A 22,096-nucleotide genomic window follows, 5' to 3' on the forward strand; every position below is an offset into this window, starting at 1 on the left:
TCTGTTCAGGAGGCACTGGTTTATATTTTTCATAGGCTTTATGGATGATGTACTCATCTCTTCTGAGTAAGAAAATAGGTTTATGCTACCAATATTTCTGATCCTTTTCTTTTTAGCTGTAATGGTTCCGATGTTGCAATAGCTGTACTTCCAACTTAAATAGTAGAGATTTTTTTAGCAAACATTACATGCTTGAATGTCTTTAAAAAGTGGAGAGAATATTTTATATCAATAGATCCAAATCTCTTATACCACATTGTTTTGTTTGCCTCAACTTAAGACCTATCTAAAACAGGCCTGGAGAACAAAAACCTGAATTGTTGAAGTCACTGGGATCAGAAGGTCACGTGTTGACATGGAGTGAATGGTATTGCAAAAACTAGTAAAGAACTCATTACTTGTTCCGGCCTATAATATGAGAGTAAGGGACATGTTCTGTGAAATTGAAAAGGATCCCCAGGAAATATTTTTTTCCTGTGTTCCTAGGGTGCAATGTCACATTTCAAAGTCAATTGAATAAGCTCTATACCAGGCCCATTCATTTGTGCAGTTCTGTTATGTACATTGGCCAAATCGGACAGTCTCTACGTAAAAGAATAAATGGATACAAATCAGACTTCAAGAATTATAACATTCAAAAACCAGTTGGAGAACACTTCAATCTCTCTGGTCACTTGATTACACACCTAAAAGTCGCAATATTACAACAAAAAAACTTCAAAAACAGACTCCAAGGAGAGACTGCTGAATTGGATTAATTTGCAAACTGGACACCATTAAATTAGGCTTGAATAAAGACTGGGAGTGGATGTGTCATTACACAAAGTAAAACTATTTCCCCATGTTTATTTTTCCCCCCTACTGTTCCTCACAAGGTCTTGTCAACTGCTGGAAATGGCTCACCTTGATTATCACTACAAAAGGTTTTTTTTTTCTCTCCTGCTGGTAATAGCTCACCTTAACTGATCACTCTCATTACAGTGTGTATGGTAACACCCATTGTTTCATGTTCTCTGTGTATATAAAATCTCCCGACTGTATTTTCCATTGCATGCATCCAATGAAGTGAGCTGTAACTCACGAAAGCTTATGCTCAAATAAATTTGTTAGTCTCTAAGGTGCCACAAGTACTCCTTTTCTTTATGTCCTAAAGATCTGATATACCTTTACAGTTCTAGCTTGCAAAGCTGTAAGTATTTACTTGTGGTCATATAATTATCCAGTGATTATCTGTATGCCCTTCTGAAGCATTCCTGTTTCTTTTCATTTGTTGTAAACTTACTGTCTCTTAATTTAATTGAATGTATCCTTGTTTTGTACGTAAGATTGCATGAGTTTGCTTTGCTCGAGCTCCATAGGGAAGTGCTGTAGAAAGTAACAGAGAAGAAGCACATGGGAGAGTAGAAGGAAGCAAAATATACCTACAGTAAACCCTTATATAAAGCGCGTTTATACAGCGCGTTTTTGACATGACGCGGTTTTCATTTAGTGACCCGTTTTTATGTTGTGCGCACTGTTTTTATATAGTACACACTTATATGGACCTGTCCACTCAGGTCGGGTGAGAAAACCATCGACTCAGCTCCCTCCTGAGTCCAGCTGTACCCGTGGTTTTTGTGTTGTTGACACTGCGTTGTACCAATTTTTTGGACATTATATTATGACCACCCTCATCATTTGCGTTCATCATGCCACCTAAGAGGAGTAGCGGTCCTAAAAACAGTGAGAAGAAGAGAATGAGAAGGGAGAAGAAATGGGAAACGATGAGTTTAGCTAAGAAAATAGAGATACTGGACAAGCTCCGTGCTGGTGCCCGAGTCAATGTGGTTGGTCACGAGTATGGTGTGAATGAATCTACAATTCGCACCATTAGGAAAGGCAAAGAGAGCGTTAGAGCACGTGTTATGGTTGCAAGTAATGCTAGTCTTACCATCAAGAGGATGACGAGGGCAGATGTTCAGCTAAATAAAACAGAGGCTCTGTTGAACACATGGATTGAAGATCTGACTCAGAAACGGGCACCACTCTGTGGGACAGTCATTAATGAGAAGGTACAGAAATTGTACGCAGCCATGTGTGAGAAGGAAGGTGAACCATTCAAAAGAATGTCATTTAGTAGTGGCTGGCTTGATAATTTTAGGAAGTACTTTAACATCCGTAATGTGACATTTACAGGGGAATCTGCATCAGCTGACCACCAAGCAGCAGAACTCTTCCCTGCTGAGTTAGCAGAAATTATTGAGGACAATGATTATAAACCCCAGCAGGCTTTTAATGCTGATGAAACAAGTTTTGTTCTGGAAACAAATGCTATCCATAACCTACATCACCCAGCAGGAGCATTCAGCACCAGGACTTAAAGCTGCGCTGTGCCAACGCACCAGGGGATTGTAAATGTAAATCAATCAGGTGGATTTGATTTAAATCAAATTGATTTAAATCACTAGTCAGGAAGACTCGATTTAATCATGGATTTCTACATAAAAGTGCATTCTTGTTGGTTGTTATAACCTAGTACATATTATTCACAACTCAGAGATAGATGTAGGTTTCATTTTTAGAAGGTACACAGTATACGTTTTTAAAGTGATTTATTTTGAAAACTTTTCAGATTACTTTTACAGCTATATCAGAAAATGAATGATTGTTTGGTTATTTCATTTACCAAAGGTAATTGAAGCAGATATTTATGAAGTCACTGGGAGGTGAACTATTTCCAATTCAGCAGGTTAATAATTAATATTTGGAGGGTTTTCTTGCCATGCTGTATTAGGAGGAGAACATCACCAGACAGACATTTAAATTGTTTTATTTAACTAAAACAACGTTACATATTCTGGATTATTTTCTTCAACAGCAAACATAGTATTTTAACAAAACAAGCTTATGAATTTTTGAATTTAAACATTCACGTTTTTTAAAATCAGATTTGTTTTTGTTAATTGTTTTTAACTAAAATAGTCAATTTTTCTTTTTTTAAAATATAACTGTCTGCCAGGTCAACATGAGAAACTTAAAATATTGGCTTCTGCAGCAAACTCAGTTGTCTTCACCTTCATTTTCCTGTTTGTTCATAATCTGGAAAGAAAAACAAGCTTTCCTGCCTTTTCAGGTGTCAAATGATTTCTCAGTTTGGGATGAATTAGTGCAAAGGAAGAAAATATTATTTCTACACCGGCAGAAAAAGCTACTTCTGTTAAAAGTGAGATGGTCACTTCAACAGTCTCTGAATCCAAGTGCTTAAGTGACTTCCACCAGTTCACTGATGTGACTTTCTTTAAGACATCATCAGCAAACATATATTTCTTGAATGGTTCTTATTCCCAAACTGGGTCTCTTTTACGGCCTGCTGCCATTATAGGTTTTCCCTTCTAGTGAGAGAATGGTATGGTAGATCTCAAATCAATGAAGGCTACACTCAGAAAGATCTCCAGACTTCTGGAATGTGCTTCTCAAACAGTTTCACTTTTGTCTCTACTGCCTGTCCCTCCCTTCTCACATTTATCTCCAGACTATTTCTCCTTGCCCAGATCTATTCCACCCCCAACAATCGTCTATTCATGGAACTTTTTGAAACTTTGCACTTTTAGAGAGAGGTAGGGGATTGACTGTGTACACAAATTTGCAGAGGGACAACAGGGTTGAGGTCTGTTGTTTCTCACCTTTATTTATTGTATTTATTTACTTACTTACTTTTTTGCTGTTAGCAGGCATGTTATCTCTGGAGACACAAATCCACAGTTTGAGAACTGCAAAACTATGCATCTCTGATGGTATCTGCTAGACTGAGCACTGAGTCCCATTGGGTAGATAGAAAGATTAACCTAAATAATCTATACAGAAGCCCCGGAACCCCATAAGATTGGCTCTGTCATCCATGAACTATTGGAACTCATTTACAAAACTTTTCTTAAACATTACTTGAATATATTCTCCCATACTATAGAATTAGAATTTATAATCCTTATTCCATGATGAGATATATTTGAGCTATAATGTATCTTAATTAAAACTATCTTTAGATAGTTTTTTCCTTCAAAAAGCATTTTTTTCAAAAAATCTGATTTTAAATAAAAAAAAAAAATTGATTTTTATCCACCCTGAAACCAATGCTTGTTTAGCGTGCTCAGAACCCTGTGCCTTGAAAGGCAAGCAGAAGTCTAACAAAAAAGCCTGGGTTACATCTAAACTGTTTACAGCATGGTTTACTTTATGCTTTGTGTCTCAGGTAGAACTTTATTTAGGTTTTGTGACTTTATCTTTCAAGATTTTGTTATTATTGGACAATGCCCCAGGTCACTCTGCCAAAGCTCTACAGGATAAAATGAAAATGTCAAGGTTGTTTTCCTTCCACCTAACACCACTTCATTGTTGCAGCCCTTAGATCAAGGCGTAATCAAGATATTTAAATGTTATACAAGGTGCACTATCAAGAAGATGCTAGAGGCATTGGAGGAAAATTCAGAAATGGGCATACCAGACTCTTGCCGTTCATATAACATCGCACACGCAATTGAAGGGATCAAGGAGTCCTGGGATGAGGTCACTGTTCCTACCATCAATGCCTGTTGGAACAAGTTGTGGCCGTCAGTGATGAATAATTTCACTGGCTTCCCCACAGTACACAAGGAGGTTAGGGAGATAATGCAGATGGCCAGGAATGTTGGGGGTGAGAGATTCTCAGATCTGGAGGAAACTGCAGTGGAAGAATTGATAAACTCACATCAGGAGGAGCTGACTGAGGAGAAGGTTAGTGGAGATGCATGAGGCCACTGACAGTGAAAGTGAAGACGAGCAAAAGGAACAGAAACTCACAGCAGGCTATTTAAGGGAAAATTTACAAATCATAGAAAGTCAAAAGTAATTTGATAGAGAAAGATCCAAATATGAACAGGAGCCTAACATTCAACCGGCCCTATCATGAGCTCTACAAGTCATTGCTGAGTCAGGCAAAGCAGAGTCTCATCACTGACTACATCATGCCCTCTACACACCAGTCAATAGACGCATCAACTTCAGCATCCCAGTCATCAGCCGAGCATGAACCAGAAAATACCACTAGTACTTCATCAACACCACAGTAACAACATTCCCCAGCCATCACCTAGATCGTTGTCTTCAGCAAGTCACCAATTCATAGTTTTTAAGGTAATAAATAAAAAAAAAATCAACTTTGTCATGTCTGGGAACATAACAGTATTTTTCCCATTTATTCTTCAGTTTATATAACACATTTGTATATAACACATGGTTTTCCAGGAACGTAACTACTGCGTTATATAAGTGTTTACTGTATATGATTTTATTGCAATGCATATTCTCATGGAACACTCTGATTCTAGGCAGGAGAGGGTTACAAATACTGCAGGAGGGAAGTATCTTTCATCGCTCTCAATAATCCCTTCTAGCAAGGTGGCTGTTGGAACATGAAGGGAACTGCAAACAGCCTTCTTTGCCTGAGGCAAGGTCACTAAAATGTGGTGGCTTTCTTGGAATGGGACAGGAAGTGAAACTGAAAAATTGTGGTCCCAAAAGGACTTTCCTTTCCGCTCAAAAAAGGAATGCTCATAAATGTAGATGAAGGGACTGAAGAAATGGGACAGAGGAGAGAGATTCTAGTAGAAATATACTGACTAAGAACTTCAGGAAATACTGAGATCAGGTACATGCCAGCTGCAAGGAAGGAGAGTTAAGGTTGTACAGGCAAGAACTACTGGAAAGTATCAGCATGCACTCCTGCTGCATTTACTGTAGTAGTTATAGCTGTTTTGAGTAGTGGAGGGATTAGTTGGAGCAGCTTGGCAGAGCTGTGATTGTGATATGAGGCAATATGGGGGGGTACTCCTGTGAGGGGGGCTCATCCCCCCCACCTCTGTATGTCTGATCAAAGGAAAGAGGTGCAAGAGAGAATCAGTATGCCTCATTTCAGTGCTAGCCCTGACACAGGGGTGGTCAGCAGTTAGATGGGAAATGTGTAGCCTGTGGATTTCATGAAGGATAAGTGAAAGTATAGCATTAGATGGCATTATGGTCCCCCCAGATTCTGGCTTCCCATGTGGGGCAGGGAGAGGAGCTGAGAGCCCATAGAGGGACAGTCTCCGATTCCTGACACAAGGACAAAACTGACTTGGCAAGCTGATCAATTAATGTTTGTTGACCAGCTATTTGAGTACCATCAAATAGTTCAGCAAGAATGCCCTGATGTAAGCGGAGGCTGACTGTTTTGATTGCATCATGGTGCTATTCTTTCATTATTTAGAACTTAATTTTATTGTGTTTTGTATCTTTTGGAGTTAAAATAACTCACTTAAGTACCTTTTTGGTTGTAATTAGGAATAAATATCTTTCTAAGGTAAAGACTATTGGAGACCATGAAGTCTTACACCTTTTTTTTTTATATATATATATATATATATATACACACTGTTCTAATAAATTAGTGTTTTAAGTATTGACCAGTCAATTGACCAATTATTTTTGGACCGGTAAAATGACCAAACCTAGCACAAGGGGCAGGGAGAGGAGCATGGACTCCCCACCCTAGAAGGGCAAGGACCCTGCAGACCACACAAGGGGGGGAGAATGTGAGGCTGCCACATGCCCGTACCCTAATTCTTCCCATTCACACTGCCACCTATCTCCATGTCACCTTTTCCACTCCCCGATTTGAGCCCCCAACCCCTTTTCCAGGCCTACCCATGCCTCTCCCTCTCCTCACTGCAACCTCAAATCCCTGCTCCTTATTCTCAACACTGTTCAGCCCCCTAATCCCCTTTGCAGCACACATTTGCATGTGTATTTATTTTCTTTTAAAAAAATTATAGTAAAGCACCAACTCCACAATAGTTAAGATGAACACCAAGCATTCTGTTTAAAACTAGACTCTTCTAAGTGCTCTAAAATGAAGTGAGCTGTAGCTCACGAAAGCTTCTGCTCAAATAAATTGGTTAGTCTCTAAGGTGCCACTAGTACTCCTTTTCTTTTTGCGAATACAGACTAACACGGCTGCTACTCTGAAACCTGTCTTTAAAACTAGACTCTTCTAAGTGCTCTAAAATCCACTCAGATTGCTTTTGAAATTTTGTCTGCCTCATGGGGGCATGGAGTTTGGTCAGTGAACCAAATTTGGGGCCATTTGAACAAAGGGTTCCTGAGATTTAGCCCCTGGGAAAATAACAGCTCTTCTTAAAGCCGACATGTTTTGGCAATGAGTTTTGTGCATAGATAGAGCTTAAACCAGGGCTGAGATCATTATACCAGGGTCTCAAATGCTTGGAAGTTACCCCAACAGAGTACATGCCACCCACTAGCCTTTTGGGAGAAATCAAATTACGTTATTAGCCAAAGAGTAGTTCTTCAGTGAGGCGCATCAGCATTTGACGTGCGTGGCATTGCATCAAACCAATTCTGCTGAGCATGTGTGGGCAGACAAGGTTTTTAGCTTTGAAAGTTTCACACTAGCTGGATGGCTTGAGAATAAGCAGTAGTCCTTTGACCCAGACCCAGCCAGCTACTGTCAGTTGGATTCTTGCAGTAGGCAAAAGTCTGGAAAAGCTCAGAGTGCATATTGCTAAAATCTCTCTCTTGGTGGGAGGGGGTGGGGTATTTTTGGTGGCTGTAATCAAAGTATGTATATATTTTTAAATTATATATGCAAATGGTTACTGGCAGGGGAGGGGCATTTTAGAGAGTGGAGAACTGGGAGGAATAGAGGTGAAAGGGGGTTAGGACTACATAAAGGGGACAGGGATTTTGGGGATGAGTGGTAGGGGAGATGAGAAGGGTTTGGGGGCTTGGGGGGAGGGAGAGGGAAAGAGACACTGAGAAGGGGGCATATGGGGATGAGTATTAATTACTGTATTAATTTTCATGGGGTGTTTTCTCAAGGCTTGTCTACATTTGAAACACTACAGTGACACAGCTGTACTTCAATGTAGATGCTACCTACACCAGTGCAAGGGGTTCTCCTGCTAGGGTATGTAATCCACCTCTCCGAGAGGCAGTAGCTATGTTGATGGAAAAATTCTTCCATTGACCTAGGGATATCTACGCTGGGGGTTAGGTCCGCTTAACTATGTTGCTCAGGGATATGGATTAAAAATTGGCAGACTAGAAAGCTTCTTGATTATTTTGTCTGTATATGTACAATGTAGTCCATTGGATGCATGAGGCTGTAGGAAAATTAGGGTTGTGCCTATTTAGAGAGCTGAACTCTTTTCTTGAATAATATTTTAAATTTTGTTCTCTCAAAGGGGTAGTGAGTGCCATGCACTAGCTGGAGTAAGGGTGGGGTGATTGAGACCATTGTGCCAGGAGCAGGGCCCTGGTTTGATCCCCAACTCTGGGCAAAAAAAATTGGTAGAATCTGTCAACCTTGAGGAAAAGCTGGTTTGGGGTTTTGTTTGTTTTTTCTTTTGGCCCTCCTTTCCTGTCCTGCTCCCTTGGGGACGCAGGAACCTCTTGCTCATATGACCCTGAATTTGGATAAGTAACCCTATCCTATGTTCCCATGAGGCACACTAAATTTCAAGGCAGTCCAAGCAAGTGTGGATTTTAGAACTTGTCATTTTTTAAACAAAAAGATGTTGTTAATCTTAACTATAGCAGAGTTGGCCCTTCTGTAATAAGAGAATGACATGAAATCTAAAGAGACAAAGAATGGGCTGCTTTAAGGGTGGTTATGCCTTCTGACTACACTCTGAAAATGAAGTGGAATGGTAAGTATTTTACCCCAGAATAGGTTTCCAGACTTAGGAAGTGTTAAACCTCCCTCACCCCCAATAAAAAATCTTCCAGTATTGCTCCTATGAGTAATTATCCCCATTTTACAGATGGGGAAACTGACTCAGAAGTGATTTGTCCATTGTCAGAAAGGGAATTTGTCTCAACCTGAGAGATGAGTTGAAGGGTCTCTGGCTCTGACCTGTGCTTAGATTACTAGAACACCTCTTCCACATAATGTCTCATCCCTCCCACAAAAAATATAAATTGTTAAATTCTAGATAGTTTTTTGTCTTCAGCCCATGCCTCCGCTTCCTGATCAAAGGGAAAGATTTGGATTGCTGCTTTGACCTCCTGAGCAGGACAGAACAGGACAGAGGCCAAGTTGAGACACCATAACTAGTTAAGAAAAAATTCAGCCCTTTGTATGTCTTGACCAAATGAGCCAGCTGAAGGAGTTGGGGGACAGTGCTGCTGATTAGTTCTCTAGCTTCCTCCTCTCATACCCTACTCTTTCCCTAGTAACACTGGATTGGAGGTGGTGGGGGAAGGTGAGAGAGTCATTCTCCAAGTAGCCTCATGCTGGAACTTTTGCCAGGAGCTATCTCCTTTGACAGCAAGTTTACCTTGGTAGCTTGACACCTGATCCCCCCCACATTATTCCCTCCTTGAGTATTGTTCCACCAGAAGATGAGGGCAATGTGCTACTGGAACTGGCTCCTGCAGGAACAGACCTGGAAGATAATGGTTTTACCTCTACAAACAAACATTTCCCTTGCTATTATAATGTGTTCTTGTTCCTTGCAATAATATCAGAGTACCTCACACATCAGTTTATCCTCATTACAACCTCTGTGAGGTACGAAAGTGTAGTAAACACTTAAAAGTTTAATAGATTTTTTTTTTTAATTTTTTTTCTAAGGCCAGAGAGGAACTATATGTTAATCTAATCTGACTTCCTGTATCACATGGGCCTTGGAACTTTACCTAATAATACCTGTTAGTTAAGGGAATTATTCTTCCCTGCTATGTAAGTAAACCCTATCAAGCTCAATAACTTGTGGTTGAACTAGAGGATTCCTGCTTTACAGACTCTAAATAATGGAGAATTTACCATTTTCCTTGTGGCTGTGTTATTATTTAAACTAATTGTTAAAAAGTTACATTTTTCTAACTCTGACTTCTAGCTATGGGGTGTTATGACCTTTTTTGCTACAATTTATGTGGTATGTCCTCTCTGTTTCTAGGTATTTAGCTGGGGATTGTGTTGCTTCCTAATATTCTTTGATAAGCTAACTAGATTGAGCTGCTTAAGTTTTTCATTGTAAAGAGTTTCAGAGTAGCAGCCGTGTTAGTCTGTATCCGCAAAAAGAACAGCCGTACTTGTGGCATCTTAGAGTCTAACAAATTTATTAGAGCATAAACTTTCTGTAAAGAGTGTTTTCCAGAGTCACTTTTTTTTTTTGTAGTTCTCCTGTGATCTTTCGCCCGTTTTTCAACATAACTTTGAAAGTGCATGTGCTGGAAAAGGACACACTATTTTGGTAGGTTTCAGAGTGCTGTATACAAAGGTATTATCGCTTCCCTTCTACTCATCCAAAGATCATGTTAGCTGCAGTATTTTACTGGGAGCTAATGTTCTCTTAGTTATCTGCAATAACCTTTATATCCTCCTAGGGCTTGTCTTCACATCATCAGTTATCTTGAGTTAGTACCACTTGAATTATTGCAGACATGCTTCAAAACAATACTGGAGTTAAACAGAGTGATTAATTAGCAGCACAGTTGTTGGATTAGCGGCTGATGAATTGTTGTATGCTGTTGCATCCACACTGCATTACTAGCTCCAGTATCAGCATCGCTGGAGCATTAACACATCCCAAAAGGCCTTCTAGCTGGAGTTTAAAGCACCACTTAATGTGAGTTAGAAATTTTTGTGTGTGGACAGGAGTTAGGGGTAACACTAGATTTATAACTTGAGCTAACTGCTGTGAAGACACACCCTTAGAATCACTGCTCTCCAGGATACAGTTCTTCCACCTCCTACTCCCCCACTGATTTCAGAGGGGCCACTCATGGAGTTAGGTGTTACTCAGTGTGAGAGAGGCCGGGTCTACACTACAAAGTTAAGTCAATGTAAGCGGCCTAGTGTCAACCTAGCTGTCCGTGTGTATGCTTAAATTTGTCTCCTGAGAAGTATATGCCCCAATACAGTGATGCAGTAAAACCACCTCCCTGAAAGGCGTTAAGCCATGGGGTGGTTGATGTACTGCGAATGTAGACTGTCCTCTAGCAACTGTACTACAATGCCTGACACTGACCCCCTCTGGTCACAGTTGTGAACTCCACTGCCCAGGGGATACAGAGAATGGAAGCCACACTGCATATTTTTGAAATGCATTTTCCTGATTGCCCAGCTTGGCGAACACACCTTGCAGCCCTCCCTTGTTGTGTGCAGCTGCCCAACCGATCACGCTGGCTACATGCTCCAGATGTGTTCCTGCCTGAAGTAGACAGGAGGTATGGGTATTGGATCAGCTATGGAGCAGATGTAGAAACGTGGACATCTATGAGCAGATTGCACGGGGGATGCAGCAGAAGGGGTACAACAGCAGTGTCACGTGAAAGCCAAGGAACTGCAGCAGGCATATCAGAAGGCCAGGGAGGCCAACAGTTGATTTAGTGCCAAGGTGCAGACCTGCTGCTTGTACAATGAGCTCCATGTCAGACTTGGCGGAGACCTCACCAGCACACTGCAGAGCACCATGGATACCTCGGTGGAGCCAGAGAGACAAACCCCTGCTGTGAACAGCGAGGAGGATGAGGGACGTGTGACCTGAGGGTCAAGCTAAGCCTCAAGCCAGGATCTGTAAGAGACTCCACTGCAGTCTCGTCAGTCCCAGCAGCTAAGCACAGGCGAGTCTGATGCAGGGGAAGGAACCTCAGGTAAGTGTGTGAATGCATTTCCCATTACAATGTTTAAATGTACAAATGGTGCCCCAACTTAACAGGACCCAAGTAGTGACGTTTAATTTACTTATACTAGAAGTGGTAACTGTCCAAAAAAAAGAAAGGTAGAGCTGTTATCTGCTGTTCATTGTCCCGTAGATTTAAGGGTGGAGGGTGGCATATGGATCAGTTTGTTTATGTACACAGACATTCCTGGAATTCTCCAGAGAGATCTCAATGAAACTTTTGTGAGGGTATTCAGCAATTCTCTCTTGATAGTTTCTAGGGATGTCAGCCTTATTTCTTCCTCTGTGGTAAGATACTTTCCCATACCAGTCCGCGACTTTGGCAGTCACCACTGCAGCAAAGGCTAGTGTATGTGGGGCCAGGCAGCTTCAGTACACCAGCAGCAGCTGTGCTGTCTGTGCCTATGTTACCCTCAGGAGTGAGATATCAGCTAAAATTACCACGGTGCCTTTTCCATGCCTTTTCCATAAGGGCATAAGGGCAACAGAGGCTGAAAATTTGTTTTGTGCAACCGAATTCCCTTCCCCTCCAATGCCTCTGCTCGGCCATACTCACCATGGCTGGGGCTGGGGCTGGTGAGCACTGCTGTGCACAGGCACTCCCAGGCTGAAGTGTCAATAACCGTTTCTTGTTTAAAACTTTAGGGGAGCCAAGGGAAGGGTGTTATGAAACATAACTTTCACTTTTCCTGGTGTTATACACAGAATACCTCTGTATGTTTTGTCTGTAGCTGCTGCTGTTGTGGTGTTGAGAGGTCCCCCCTACACACCCATGGAACGTCTGAACATGATAAGGAGGAGAAAGAAGAGGATATGTGCAGAGAGATCCTGCAAGCTAGTGCTGCATCGGATCACGAAAAGAGGGCCTGGAGGGTGAATGTTGCAGACAGTATGGAGAGGGAAAGAGTGGATAGGAGAAGGAAATGTACCAGGACATAATGGGCCTTCTTCATCAGCAAACGCAAATGCTTTAGACCTAAGTTCCTTTTAAGCTGCGCAGCCATGCAGCAGCCTGTTTACTGCTGCCCCGCTGACCTGCCGCGGCCAGGGGAGGGGTGCGCCATAGGCGCCCACTTCCCTTGTAACCAGGGGGGTACATGACCCCCACCTCCGCTCTGGGCCCCGCCCCTACTCCATCTCTTCCCCCAAGTCCCCGCCCGCATCCCGCTTCTTCCCTGCCTCCTCCCCCGACTGTGCCCTGTCCCTCCTCCCCCTCCCTCCCTCCCGCAGCTTTCTACATGCCGCAAAACAGCTGTTAGCAGGGGCGGGAGGTGCTGGGAGGGAGGAGTTGGTCAGCGGGGCTGCTGGCAGGTGAGAGGCACTGGGGGGCAGGGGTAGCTTGGCTGCTGGTGAGTGCTGCTGAGCAGCACCCGATAATTTTCTCTCTGGAGCACCCATGGAGTCGGCACCCTAGGGGGGCACCCCAACTCAGCCCCGGACCTGCGTGACCGGGGCACCCCTCCTGCAACTCAGCCCCGGCTCAGACCTGCTGGGGGAGGGGTACCTAGCCCACAGCCCCAGCCCCCAAGCTGCCGCGCCAGGAAGAGGCACCTCTTCCCACCCCAGCCCAGGTGCTGCTGCGGGGGGAGAGAGCTGGGGGGAGTCTTCTCTCCCCGCCATAGCCCTGGAGCACCCTCCTGCACCCCAAACCTCTCATCCCCGGCCCCACCCCGGAGACCTCACCCTATGCACCCCGGCCCTGAGCTCCTCCGCCCACTCTTATCCCTGCATCCCCAGCCGGAGCCCTCACACCCCTGCACCCCAACCCTCTGCTACAGCCCTGAGCCCCCTCCCACACTCCGAACCCCTTGGCCCCACCCCCACCACATTAATTTTGTTATGTGCACCAATATGAAGGTGCTGTGTCACACACAATTTATTCTGTATATGTGTGGGAAAAATTAGAGGGAACACTGCTGCAGACTCTGGTTGACCTACAGGTTCAACAATCATGGGTTCACCTCCCTTTGCAGTCAGTGGAGAACTCCATTTTACACCTTTCTACACCTCCAGCTCCAACTTTCCACGGGGCATCAGGGGATGCATCCATATCCCCTACCACTCCACGCCAGTGGACAGTAAGGAGAACCATAGCTTCACATGCACTGATGCGTGAGAGCCACTATTGCTCTATGTGTAGCCAAAATGAACTGAAAAGGACATGAATGTTCTGTCTCCTTGTTAAGTTCTGTTAATTTATTTCAGAAGTTTTTATTGTATTTGTTTTTTTTAATTGTACCCTAGTTTTTTTTTACACTGGTTTTGGTTCTCAATAAAAAATATTTTTTGGTAAATAATTCATCTTTATTACTTCACAACATATGCTGCAGAATGCCTAGCACTTCTGAAAGCACTCACTACTTGTTGTACAGGTGGACAAAACTTATGGGATCAGTGACAAAAGCTCAGTGTAATAATTGTAAATATACAAAAAGCACTGGAAAATTAATAAGTCCATTAACAAACAGTGTTATATTCATAAATGTACAGCAAGCACCACACAATTCCTAATAGCCACCAAAACTCCACGGCAGATAGAGCACGTTCGCCCCTACCATCTTACTGTGGCTGACTGCTGAAATGCTCTTTCAAGGCCTCCCCCAGCTGCATAGCTCCACATTGAGCTCTTGTAATAGCCCTTGTGTCTGGCTGTTCAAAGGCAGCAGACAGCCACTCCACCTTTTCCGTCCATCCCAGCAGCACCTTTTTCCCCTTTGCCTCATAGATATCATGTAGAATGCAACAGGCAGCTATAACCATTGGGATACTTTTCTCATTCATATCCAGTCTTGAGTAAACAACCCCAGCATCCCTTCAGTCTACCAAAAGCGCATTCAGCTGTCATTCTGCACCTTCTGAGCCAGTAGTTAAATCTCTTCTTGGTGCTGTCAAGGTGGCTGGTGTATGGCTTCACGAGCCAGGGTTAGGCCAGGTACCCCAGGATCACTGTTGGCATTTCAACATCACTAATGGTAATCCGCCAGTCAGGAAAGAATGTCCCTGCTTGCAGCTTTCTGAAGAGTTCTGTGTCCTTAAAGATGCAAGCATCATGCACCTTCCGTGACCAGCCAGCGCGGATAGCAGTGGAGCATCTCCGGTGATCCACCAATGTTTGCATAATCTTGGAAAAGTAGCCTGTTCTGTTGATGTACTCGGTGGCAAGGTGGACTGGTGCCAAAATAGGGATGTGTGTGCCATCTAACATCCCACTGCAGTTTGGGAACCCCATTGCTGCAAATCCATCCAGTATGTCCTGCACATTACTGCGAGTCACAGTCCTGCATCACAGGAGACCATTAATCGCCCCCCCATTGTAGATTTTCCAAGTCCAAAGTGATGTCCTACTGACTGGTAGCAATCTGGTGTTGCAAGGTTTTAGAAAGCAATCATCACTCACTTAGCTGACAGTACGGCTATCATTCTAGTCTCCCTGTGCTAGAGGGCTGGGGTGAGTTTGGCATACAGATCCAGGAATGTGGTCTTTTGCATCTGACGGTTCTGCAGCCACTGCTCATCGTCCCAAACCTGCATTATGATGTGATCCCAGTCAGTGCTTGTTTCTTGGGCACAGAAGCAGCACTCTCTCTGGTCTGCAACTGCTCTGTGAATGCCACCACCATCCTTGAATTGATTTTTGCTATATCACACAGCAAACTGTCCTCCATAAAATCTTCATGTCACCCAATGCTTACTATGGCTCTGCAAATACCAGAGGATCATTCATCCTCTGCTTGCAACAGTCATGACAATAGTGCAGAGCTGTTTGGGCTTCATGCTTCTGTCAGAGATGGCAGACAGTGAGAAGTGCTTGTTACTCCTGTGGAACTTGTTTCTACCTCACCAATTTCCCAAAAGGCAGTGTGCTGGAGAATGGCAAGTTTCGCATTAGGATACCTACCTATGGTGCACCACACACTACATTGACACAAACACCTGGTGAGTATGTGAAGTGCCAATGCAAGGAAACAAGTATGTGCATGCACAAGTGATATGCAAACTGCAGTGGCTTTATGCCAACATAACTTGTCAATCAAAGTTTGTAGTGTAGATGTGACCTAAGGATGCCAGAATGTGATCCAGAATGTTTAAGTGATTTGTCCATGAGCACACAAGGAGATTGACAGAAATATGAATTGAACCCAGAACTTTTGAGTTCCAGATCAGTGTCTCCCTAGGAGTGACAAAGTTTTGATCCAGATAGTCCCCTCTAACTAGCCCACTGAGAGAGAGTTCTTAACCCTGTTGCAGGTGGCCAAATCTGATGCCACTGGCCTTAGATCATCACTTCAGTAGAGCACATTGTTCTCTCCCAACTTGGAAGCCTTCTCTTTAGTTTGGCTAGAAAGGATAGAAATCCATAAGCATGGACTCTCCAAGCAGGTGGCTTATGTTGTGGCATCTCAGAGGCCATCTACAGCTTGAGGTAAAAAGGTTTGCTGTGTGGTACATACAGGCCCAATTGGTCCCTTTTACTTGTCCGGTGCAAAAATGCTTAACACTATCCAGATAAGTTTGGGAGCTATTTCAGTTTATTGTACCCTAGCAGAAGTTAGACTCTACAGCTCTTTGTCATAAGGTTCAGACAGTTCAGGGCAACTGCGCCTGTATTTTTCGCTTAGTGGCCCAGTAAGGACATCCACACTCTGGCTGTCAGCTGTTGGCTGTCTTGAGTGGATCCCTGTCCCTCTCCCTTCTGACCCAGGGTATTTCTAGGTTACACAGTTTCTTGTGTTCACTGTGTATTTCCCAGTACAGATAAGTTGCCCAAGGATACCTGCTTCCTTTCTTTTCAGAGACTGTTAACAGGTGTAATTGCTACAGTTATAAGTAGGGCTGTCAAGCAAGTACAAAAATTAATCGTGCTGCTAAACAATAATAGAATACCATTTATTTAAATATTTTTGGATGTTTTCAACATTTTCAAATACATTTATTTCAATTACAACATAGAATACAAAGTGTACAGTGCTCACTTTATATTTATTTTTATTACAAATATTTGCACTGTAAAAATAAAAGAAATAGTATTTTTCAATTCCCCCATTGCAAGTACTGTAGTGCAATTTCTTTATCATGAAAGTTGAACTCATAAATGTAAAATTATGTAAAAAAAAACGTGCATTCAAAAATAAAACAATGTAAAACTTTAGAGCCTACAAATCCATTCAGTCCTGCTTCTTGTTCAGCCAATTGCTCAGACAAACAAATTTGTTTACAGTTGCAGGAGATAATGCTGCCCACTTCTTGTTTACAATGTCACCTGAAGGTTAAAACAGGCGTTCACATGGCACTGTTGTAGCTAACGTCACAAGATATTTGCGTGCTAGATGCCCTAAAGATTTATGTCTCTTCTTGCTTCAACCATCATTCCAGAGGACATGAATCCAGGTTGATGACTGGTTCTGCTCGATAACGATCCAAAGCAGTATGGACCGATGCATGTTCATTTTCATCATCTGAGTCAGATGCCACCAGCAGAAGGTTGATTTTCTTTTTTGGTGGTTCAGGTTCTGTAGTTTCCACATTGGACTGTTGCTCTTTAAAAACTTCTGAAAGCATTCTCCACACCTTGTTCCTCTCAGATTTTGGAAGGCACTTCAGATTCTTAGACCTTGGGTCGAGTGCCATAACTATCTTCAGAAATCTCATATTGGTACCACCTTTGCGTTTTGTCAAATCTGCAGTGAAAGTGTTCTTAAAAGAAACAACATGTACTGGGTCATTAGCCAAACCTGCTGTAACATGAAATATATGGCACAATGCGGGTAAAACAGAGCAGGAGACATCCAATTCTTCCCCAAAGAGTTCAGTTACAAATTTAATTAATGCATTTTTTTTTTTTAAACGAGCATCATCAGCATGGAAACATGTCCTCTGGAATGGTGGCCGAAGCATGCAGGGGCATACGAATGTTTTAACATGTAAATAGCTTGCAAGGCTCGCTACAAAAGTGCCTTGTGGACGCCTGTTCTCACTTTCAGGTGACATTGTAAATAATCAGGCAACATTATGTCCCGTATATGTAAACAAACTTTTGTCTTCGTGACTGGCTGAACTAGAAGTAGGACTGAGTGGACTTGTAGGCACTAAAGTTTTACATTGTTTTGTTTTTGAGTGAAGTTATGTAACAAAAATTCTACATTTGTAACTTGCACTTTCATGATAAAGAGATTGCACGACAGTACTTGCATTAGGTGAATTGAAAAATACTATTTATTTTGTTTATCATTTTTAGAGTGCAAATATTAGTAATAAAAAATAATATAAAGTGAACACTGTACACTTTCTATTCTGTGTTGTAATTGAAATCAATATATTTGAAAATGTAGAAAAACATCCAAAAATATTCAATAAATGTAACTTAAACCTATTGCTTAACAGTGTGATTAATACTGCGATTACTTTTTTAAAATCGCGATTAATTTTTTTGACTTAATCGTGAAAGTTAACTGCGATTAATTGACAGCCCTATTTATAAGTTCTCTACAGTTCTTTCTATGCAAACCTACTTTATTCTTAAGGTAAAAAGCATTATAGAGAAAACATTAAAAATAATAAAGACACCTACACAACTCTAACATGGAGTCTGGCAGGCATAGAACTTCCAACCCTACCCTAAGGATTGGAGCCCTCCGTGGACCAGGCGTCCTGTCCATTTTCTGGATCAGGAAGACGCCCATGAGCCAGTTTAAAAAACAGGCTATTTGTCCCCAAACCCTTTCTTTGTTGGTCCTAGTTTAAACAACTGTATGCATATCTCTCTGGGTGGGTGGCTTCGACGGGCTGATAATGGAGGAAAGTACATTAGCATCCCTACTCCCTGCCAAAGAAGGTACATACAATGTCCTAACAACACATATATAATTACATTTTTAGTACAATGTTCCCCAAAGGTATTAACTGTAATTCAGTGAGGTTTAACTTAATTTAGTACATTTCATCTTAATTCCATAAGGTTTGTTCAGGATAATGTAGGATATTGTCACATCTATCACTGTCACATCTATTTCAGTTTATTGTCTCTTAGTAGAAGTCTCTTAACACCACCCCCAATAAAAAGCCCTTGGTCATGGGATATTAATGTGGCCTTGACAAAGCTTATCAAAGTTCCTTTAGAACCACTTATTTCCTATGAGCTCAAGTTCTTTACATGCAGTCATTTTGCTGGTGGCAATGACTTTGGTCTAATGACCAAGTTACCTTATACCAGTCTTTCCTGAGATAAAGTGGTGCTGCAGAGTTAGTGTTCTCTCCAGTGTGGTATTGGAGTTCCACACTAACGATCCTATTGGCCTGCCAATGTTCTTCCCACACCTGCCTGCCCATTCCAGAGAGACCTTTCTCCATATGCTTGATCTTAAAAGATCCCTGGGAGGACTAAAACCATTAGAAAATCAACACAATTTTTGCTTCATTTGATACCAACAAGATAGAGGATCATGTCTTAGTGGATGCCTAATTGCATTTCATACTGGTGTGAAGTCCCCTGCCTCACCCACCCTGCCCTGAGCCCCCTGCCGCATCCCTCCTGCACCCCAACCCCCTGCCCTGAGCCACCTCCTGCACTCCGCACCCCCTCCTACACCCCAACCCCTTGCCCTGAGCCCCTTCCTGCACACCGCACTCCCTCCCACACCCTAACCCCCTGCTCCAGCCCTACATTTATGGCCTTGCATACAATTTTCCCACCAGATGTGGCCCTTGGGCCAAAAAGTCCCCCTCCCCACCCCCCTGCGATAAGGTAAGGGAGGTTAAACTCTCACCATCCACCCCACCAAAAAAGTTTTGTTTTGTTTTGTTATAGGATGTCCCTTACTTTCAGTTAGCTAATTTATACTTATGATAATGTAGGCATTTTGAGAGGTATCTTAATTCATACTTTCCTCTTTGTCTGCCCTATTGGCATTGGTCATGTTGGTGTTGCTCATTTGCTTACATTTCCTTGTGGATATCTCATTTCCGTGTGGATATTTCTTAGTCTGCCGGAATGTGCATCCTGGACTTACTGAGTGTACCTTATAATTTTGCTTCTCTGAAGAGATTATCTAGGTGAATTCTCTCACCACAAACACCTCATCCCATAATTCCGAGAGGTACTTTTTTATACACTTTTTCTCTGATAGTATCTTTTGCTAGTTGATCATCTTTTTTTTCTGGGAGCATTATCTCCTGCTCAGTTGAAGGAACTACTTGGAATATTCAGGAAGTCAGCCTGAGCCAATGATCCACCCTGGTAATGCTGCCCTTGATGGTCAAAACTGTCTTAAGAGCTAGGGAGAGTTCTTCTAGCCTTGCACTAAGGAACTAAGGCCCAGGAGCAAGAGTTCTGTTAGAGATCCTCTTTGGAGAAACAGATTTACAAGGTAAGCAACTCTTTTTTGATAGAAGGAAAATGGACTAGAATAGGAGCTTGAAGTATGACTGTGACCCCTCCTTGCTCATCATACTTATTGAAGTGTGAATCTCTTTGTCTCCATTCCTCCCACAACAACTGGTTATACAATATATGGAATATCAGACTTATTGTTTTCCAAATAAAGTGAAGAACTTAAAACCAAGAAAAAAGAGAAACAGACATTTGGACAACTGAAACCAAGATTGGCAATTCATCAGTTGTATGTCATTCATAATGTATAGTAGTATGGGATGTGATTTATTTAGTTGAATATCTGTTGATACATTTGATATTATGGTTTATAACTCACCTGCCATTTGACAAATGTGAAGAAGGTGACTTATGCTAAGAGAAATTAGAACTAAAAGGTTAACGCACTTGTTGCAATGTTTTGGAAATGTATATTGCTACATAGATTTGTATAAAATGGGTGTTTATGACTTTCATAAAAAAGTACACTTAAAAAAAGGAAGAATAGCCTCATTTGTGTTGGCTCCAAAGCCAAGCTGCTAAAAACTCTTTGTAGTGTTTAGTATCTGTCTTCAAACACTGTCTTAGGGCGTATCTTCACTAGCAACGTTAAAGCGCTGCCACAGTAGAGCTTTAACGTGGCTGTGTAGTTGCAGCACCAGTGCTGGGAGAGCGCTCTCCCAGCGCTATAACCGCCCCCCCATCTCCACAAGGGGAGTAGCTCTCCCAGCGCTGGGGGTGCCGCTCCCAGCACTGGTGCACTGTCTACACTGCCACTTTACAGCGCTGAAACTTGCAGTGCTCAGGGGGATGTTTTTTCACACCTCTCAATATTTTATTGCTCAAAAAATTTGGAGAAATAAACCCGAGCAGCGCTGTAAAGTTGCAGTGTAGACAAGGCCTTAGTGTGTTTTTTGACCAACTACTAGTAACTAATTATAACTGCAACATTGCTCTCTTGATGTAACATTCAGGACAGTGATGCTGTAAAGAGTAGAGGGCTAAAAAAGCTGAACGGTTCATTCTTTATCTTGGGCTTGTACCTAAAATTCATTCTATATTAAATACACAGATGTCTTATACTTTGGAAATGAAAATCCTGTACAGTCCCAAGTGAAAAGCTGAATGTGGCTGAGTTTATAGATGTGGTAGGTCGAAGACACACACAAGTAAGAAACAAAACTCCTTCAGAATAAACTTGGGAGTGAAAATCAGATACTTATTAAATAGTAAAAATCTTCATTAACACAGAGTTAAGGTTGTTCAGTGATAGCTTCCAGAACACCAAGTTCAGCAAAACTCAAACTTGTGAAAACAAGAAAATACAAAGTTAAGGTAAATGCTCATGCAACTGTAACTCTTCCCCTCTGGAGCTGGAAGGAGCCCTTGGCAATTGTCTACATGTTTTAGGTATAGAGGTACTGAAGAGTGGAAGCAATAGGTCGGGCCGATTGGTAGAGGTGCGTTTGTGATATAAGGAGATCTGTGGATTTGTTTGAGGAATGCAGAGGTGTGATTTTGATATGAGGGTATCTGGCTCTGTGCCCCCATGCGTAGGATCAAATGAAAGAGGCGAATGTGTAACTTGAGGTTCCAGTCTGCATCATTTCAATAGAGAGTTGTGTAGGGTATGTCAGTAGCAGGGTGCTGGGGTTGACTTTTCGTGGGTATGGTCAATAGTAAGAAGGGATATGAGAGCAGTCTGTGGATTTAATGATGGGTAAGGGAAGGTATAGGTTTAGGTGGTATAAAAGGGTGTTAAGTGGTCATTAAATTTTACAGGAGTCAACCAGTTAGAGTTGAACTTGGAACGGAAAGATGGTCTTAATCTTAACTATAGCATAAGTGGCCCACTGCTATAATTTAGTTCTAGTCTGCCTAGCCCCACCTTCCTAGTTTGACAAACTTCACTTCTAAAAATAAGATTCCATTCCATCTGAATAAGATCCACACATTCTACCTCCCGATTCTGGAAGGTACAGGTTACTGTTCACTTCACTATTCTACCATATCAAACTTCAGTTTTCTTCCATGT

General features: G+C 42.2%; 1 protein-coding gene and 1 long non-coding RNA gene across 4 annotated transcripts in view; both read left to right on the top strand.

The window, feature by feature from the left end:
- CRK (CRK proto-oncogene, adaptor protein) overlaps positions 1-22,096 on the top strand; it is a 49,593-nt gene that overhangs the window by 5,126 nt on the left and 22,371 nt on the right. The window lies entirely within an intron of this gene.
- On the top strand, positions 11,408-13,990 carry LOC119563872. The gene is made up of 2 exons (XR_005222610.2): positions 11,408-11,667; positions 12,428-13,990. It is a non-coding gene; the product is annotated as an uncharacterized LOC119563872 (long non-coding RNA).

This window comes from Chelonia mydas, chromosome 17, assembly GCF_015237465.2.
Source record: "Chelonia mydas isolate rCheMyd1 chromosome 17, rCheMyd1.pri.v2, whole genome shotgun sequence".
Lineage (NCBI taxonomy): Eukaryota > Metazoa > Chordata > Testudines > Cheloniidae > Chelonia > Chelonia mydas.